This window comes from Salvia splendens, chromosome 2, assembly GCF_004379255.2.
Source record: "Salvia splendens isolate huo1 chromosome 2, SspV2, whole genome shotgun sequence".
Classification (NCBI taxonomy): domain Eukaryota; kingdom Viridiplantae; phylum Streptophyta; class Magnoliopsida; order Lamiales; family Lamiaceae; genus Salvia; species Salvia splendens.
The window spans coordinates 13,648,895-13,655,264 of NC_056033.1; the positions used below are offsets into that span (position 1 = coordinate 13,648,895).

The 6,370-nt window shown below is 41.0% G+C and overlaps 1 pseudogene; it reads left to right on the forward strand.

Moving 5' to 3' along the window:
* The first annotated feature begins 1,055 nt into the window (after positions 1 to 1,055).
* LOC121774149 lies at positions 1,056 to 4,549 on the forward strand (annotated as a pseudogene).
* The last annotated feature ends 1,821 nt before the right edge of the window (positions 4,550 to 6,370 follow it).

Sequence of the window (6,370 nt, forward strand, 5' to 3'; positions counted from 1 at the left end):
GGGGTTGAGGATTCTTTCTCCTGGAAGACACGTCACTACTGCGGTAGTGACTTTCATGTCTGGATGAGGAGGGAGAATCCGCCGTTGTCTTCTCCGGCTGTTGGCTCTTCTGCAGGAAGGTTAAGAACTCCTCCTGCTTCTCGGCCAAGAACAGCTTGACAGCTTCATTTAAATCGGGCTGCTGGGAAGACTCGGTGCGATCTCTCCTGGAGTGGCTTGTTCCTTCTTCGTGAGAACTGGAGACAGATTTCTCACGAGGCTGCTTTCCAGGCCTATGGGCTGCTGGATTAGCTTCCTCATGGTTATCACGGACGGAGGCACGGGTGTTATGTGATCTGGTATGCATTTTTTTTAGTGGTGGAAAAAGGATCAAAAATTCGCTTTATCACAGATTTGGTTCTCTGGTTTCCCACAGACGGCGCAAGTGATGAATCCGCGAATTTCTGATGTTTGTAAATGCTGGTAGAAGATAAAGATTACGACACAAAGAATTTACGTGGTTCGATTTACTGAAGTAAATCTACGTCCACGGGAAGAAGGGAGGGCAAGATTGTATTGCTTGATCTGGGATTACAGCTTACAACACAGACTTGCTATATGATCTTTTTATCTCTAGAGTTAGTAAATCCTGGTCTATCAGATCTAAGTTCTATTTATATATTGAACTGAGATCGTGGCTTGCATCACCACCCTAAGTCGTGGAGGTCATGGAGGTCATGAGATCCTGCATGGCCACTGACTAGGCAGTGGCTTACATCATCAGTAATTATGTCGTGGATGTCGTGGAGGTCATGAGAGCCTGCATGGGTCCACCACTAGATAGATCGTGTAGTGGAGGTCGTGGCTCCCAGTTCGGTATTGCCGAGCAGCTTTTGCCGATGCTGAGACCGAACTGCTGAACTATTGCCGAGCAGCTTTGTAGAGCTTGATTGGTCGGCTTTTACCGAGCTATAGGCTGGGGCCGAACTCTTTGGTAACGCCGAACTGATACTCTTTCTTGGGCTTTAGGCTGATGGGCTTTACTGCTGTTGGGCTTGTTTAGTACGTACTCCATCATGCTTAGCTATGTGGAGTTAGAGGCGGCGGGAATGCTGCAGCAGGCGAAAGCAGGACATTCCTTCGTACTAGCATTTTAATCGGAGAGAGAAAGAAATGCAGCGTGGACTGGGTTTTCGTGTTCGGCGAATGACAGGCAGAAGCAGCGTGGGCTTTTTGTGTCCAAGGCAAAGACGCATTTGCCTAATGCATGTATCATTAAACACGCATTCCTCTCATGCGTGTATCATTTAAACACGCAAAAGGCTCTCGCGTCTTTCCCCTTTCCGGAAAATTTTTTTTTCGGGTACAAATGGCGGATACTAGCTCCCAGGAGGTAGTTTTGTGGAATTTGGCCATCTCCCAGTCCCAAATTCACACACACCAGCACCACACACTGCGTGCGGTGATCCGCCATTGATACAATCCACGAGCAGATCCTCTCCACCGATCTATACGTACACGCAAGCTTGCATCTACAAGTCTCGTCCACCGAACTACGAGTTTCAGGAATGGTGGAACAAGCAGCTCGCCAAGGAAACCGCCGTCGACCACTTGCTGCCTTCCTCCGCCTCCGAAGTCTCCAGATTCCAATCCGTCGACATCCACGGCCCCGCGTCACCCGCCGCCGGGAAGGACCGCTCGCGCAGCGCGCGGCAGCTGTCGTGGATTTACCTCCTCAAGCTGCACTAAATCGCGCACTCGTTCGCGTTCCTCATGAGCGACTGCATCACGCTCGTCCGCACGGAGCGTCGGCGCATCGCCTCCGCGCCTGCGGCGAATCGGACGGAATCGAAGCTTTATAAGGTCATCAAGCTCTTCCTGGTGCTGACCGTCTTCCTCCTCTCGTTCGAGCTGGTTGCGTACTTCAAAGGATGGCATTTCAGTCCTCCTAGCTTGGAATCTGAAATTGAGTACTCAGTGGAGTATGTTTATGCCAAGTGGTTGAAGATTAGGGCTTATTATCTGGCGCCGATGCTGCAGAACTTGACGAATGCGTGCATTGTTGTGTTTATGATACAGTCTGTCGACAGATTCGTTTTGGTGCTCGGTTGTTTCTACATTAAGATTAGAGGATTGAGACCTGTAGCAGAGACGGATTATAGCGTAGGTGATGAGAAGGAGGGCACGGGTTTGGAGAGCTATCCGATGGTAATGGTGCAGATTCCAATGTGCAATGAGAGGGAGGTAAGAAGCTGTAGGTTTCATATCCCTACTGAAAATTTAGTCATTTTGTTTAATTAATTTAGGAGTCTTACTTGTTGAAGTAAATATACATTGTTTATCAACTTATGCGTCTGTTAGTAGTAAATGCCTGTTTGTTAAGTTTGATTAGAGAGCTTAGGTATACCAACAATCTATTGGAGCAGTATGTGTCCAGGATTGGCCAGAAATGGCAACAAAGAGGCGTGCACATAATTTATAGACATCGTCTCATTCGTACAGGCTACAAAGCAGGGAACCTTAGATCTGCAATGAGTTGTGATTATGTGAAAAATTATGAGTTTGTAGCCATCTTTGATGCGGATTTTCAGCCGGGACCAGATTTTCTGAAGAAAACTATTCCGTACTTTAAGGTAATCTTTTCGCCTCTTGTTAAATGAATTCAAAAACTAGTGTAGCAAGGAAAGAGTTAGAAATATCTATAGCGTTAAATTTGTTTCAATATTGCGTCATGAAGTAACTGCATGTTATCTACTTAAGAGCTATGTAATGCTGGTAAAAAAATCATAATGCATAGGGTAACTATCTTTGAAGGCGTGATATTTTAGGAACATACTTTTATCCTCCTTTGCAATGTGTTTGCCACACATTCCGAGATATCCATCGTGCTTTGTAATCTGCGCTGAACTACATTTCTGTTTGCAAATAATGAGGCAGCATGCACATGATTTTAGTAGTTCAAGCCTGTTAAATGAGCTCTCATTAGTCATGGATTATGAAGGGCAAAGACGACCTCGCACTGGTACAAACCAGGTGGGGTTTTGTCAACAAGGATGAGAATCTGCTTACAAGATTACAGCACATAAATCTGGCCTTCCATTTTGAAGTAGAACAACAGGTTAATGGGTGATTCATCAACTTTTTTGGTTTTAATGGCACTGCTGGTGTTTGGAGAATTAAAGCCCTAGAAGACTGTGGTGGCTGGTTAGATAGAACAAGTGTTGAAGACATGGATATTGCTGTTCGGGCCCACTTGTGTGGTTGGAGATTCATTTATCTAAATGATGTTCAGGTTTATTTTGCCTTCACAAGAATAATCAATAGTTGTTATTGCACTAGAAGCTGTTGTAAATTGTAATTGTGCATGCTCATTTCTTCTGCAGTGCCTCTGCGAACTTCCTGAGTCGTATGAAGCATACAAGAAACAGCAATATCGGTGGCATTCAGGACCCATGCAATTATTCCGTTTGTGTTTCAAGGTTTGTAGTTCTATCCAGCCTCGTCTTCCATATGATAAACTGAAACATCCATGCTAAATTAATGGGAAAGAAAGGAAATGGTGAATTATTTTGGATGTTCTCTCATTCTGTATCGCTCTACCCATTTTTAGGTTTAGATAGCTGAAACAGTTATTTGGAACATTTACATAGTATAAGAGGAGGCATAATTGAACTTTATTAACTCTTAAGTAGTTAACCTTTTTGGCTACGAACTCATTCCTCTAAAGCTATCCGATCAGTCTCCCATGTTGTGGATATTTTATTCATTTGTTAGATAAATGCTTCAAGGACTAAATCAGCCAATTATACATGGAGAAGAGCCATACAAAATTATATTGGAGTACACCTCTCACACGAAGACGAGGCTCTAGTGCAATTCATTAGCATTTTCCTTCTATACACTTTCTTTCCCCTCAAGTTGGGAAAACGAACCCACCACTCTGCATAAGTCCTCCTCTGACTCGAGTCTAGCTGAGATGACAAAGAAAAATGGGAAGAAAAAAAGGAAATCGTCTATACAGGAAGGAACTCGCCCTCGCAGTTATCTTACTTGCTGCCTCGGTGAGAAGCTTGATGTCTGCCCAAGGAATTCACTTCTATTTCCTCTTGTTTCAAGGGATCGCTTTTCTCGTCGTTGGTCTTGATTTGATTGGAGAGCAAGTGAGCTAATTTTACCAAACCTTCTTTAACACCTCGAAGATAAGTGTTGTATTTTGATCTGTGCTGTGGCGATGAACCTGTCTTTCGGAGGCGGGTGCATTTATCAAACATTTGCTCAACGTGCAGAAGTATGAAGCATTGTGTTTCGATGTATAAATATTCATCCCAGAATTGGGTACAGGTTCGTTACTATATGCCTTATTTTAGGTTTGAAAATGGGGTTATGAGAATAGTACTTGTGGATAGCGGGAATAGTTGGAGTCATTTATAGAGTATATTGTTAATTGGGTGTAATTATAGTTTTGGGCGAGTTGAGGGACTATTTTTCTAAGTAAGATCTCGATATTTATCCATTCTTTAATGTAGTAATTGGCGGATGATGTACAATTATTTGTAATTTTTCAATTGAAAATGAAACATTTTCACTTGGATGAACATTTGCTCATACGATGTCTATTGTATATGAAAATCGTATCTTTTCCTACGCGTCTACAAAAATATCCTCCCATCCCCAAACAACAGTTTCATATGATCCCCCACTTAGATATTATTGTTCCATTTCTAACTTACAGGATGTTGGTAATGTAGATAGTTATAATTTCATGGTTAAAATAGCCATCAATTAGCTTTAGTTCAACGTCGATATTTCAGGATTTGGTAGTAATGATTGTGAACACGGCAAATTAAACAGCAGACAGTTAAAACACAGAATTTCGGTGAATGTATCCATCACATATTACCAATTTACCTTTACCTAACTTTGAAGTTTGAAGTACTATTTTTTTTTATCTGATCCTTGAATTATAGTACTAGAGTATTGTTTTTAAACTTTGAATAAGTCCATATCTATGCTGCTATGCATCACCTGCGGCCTTGCCCTTCTTCTTCTGGGATTTCATGTAGAACTCTCTATTTCCAAGCCACAAAAATGAGCTCAATAACCCATCACTACTATTGGAAAAGTAGATCTGGCACAGGACAAAATAATAATCCGTACTTCCTCGGTCCTGTGTGTAGTACATACGAGATTTAAGAAAACTGTGTTATTAGTAAGAGATATGAAGAGAAAGAATAATGTAAACTTTAAACCAAAAAAAAAAAAACAATATGTGAATTTGAAATGCTTCTACACAAATGGAGTATGTGAAAATGGTTTTATCTTAAGCGAGAATATATCAATCCGAGAGCAATGCAATGGCATCGGGGGAAATTTATGTTGGAAAGAAAGCTTGGCTCCACTTGACGATACATAAATTCGATAGAAATAAATGGAGTGTTGTTGATGACATATTGACATGTAGTAACTAGATAGTCCCTAGTCGCAACACCAATCAATCACCATACTCGCCACAAGACACTTTTCCTGTTTTGTTTTTAGGATAAGGACAAACTTCTTAAGAATGAAAGGCATGAGCCAGACGGGAATGCTTAAAAAAGATGACGCGCTTACTGTTAGGAATTCTTGTATTCATCTAATGAGCGCAGCGGAAATTGCAGACAAGAATAACAGATCTAGATTAATAATCATATTTTTCTTCAAAGATTGTGTCCTGCAAGTTGAATCCACTACTATTGAGGTCCACGTGTATTCTGATCCGATGCAGGAACAATTCCTCGATACAATCGTTCTATAGAGAAAGCTAGGAAATATCTTGTGAACGTAGCGCCGCTTTTCTCTCTTAGAGAATTAGGTTTTTCTGTTTCTCCTATTCTCTACAATAGAGTATATATATAATAGAATAAATGTAACATTGGACCAAGTCCAATAGAATTATTTCCTATTAATCTAATCTAGCCCATTAATCTTTCACTTACTACCTCCTGAAGAGACTTTTGCTGGAATGCAGAGAACTTTGTGAGCGATGTATATATGCTCGATGACAGCTGACTGCAGCGCTTTCTGTGCTCCTTTTTTGAGTAGGAGAGGATGCTTTCATACATTGAGGTGATGTATATATTTATATTTTATGCTACACGTTAAACAATAGATTCATATCTTACTTTTATCTACCTCATTAATTCTAGAATCTGCTATGCTAGTATTATTATTATTAACATAGTTTTCTGCCAGTCATTCATCAACCTCAATTTTTGTTAAGAATAGATTCTCCACTTAGGAAATTAATTTCCTTGATGACTTTGAGTTGTTAATATGTGAGGACAACAACTACCCCTCTAAAAATACATACATATCATCACCTAAACTCAAAATTCAACGCTCATTTCAAGAA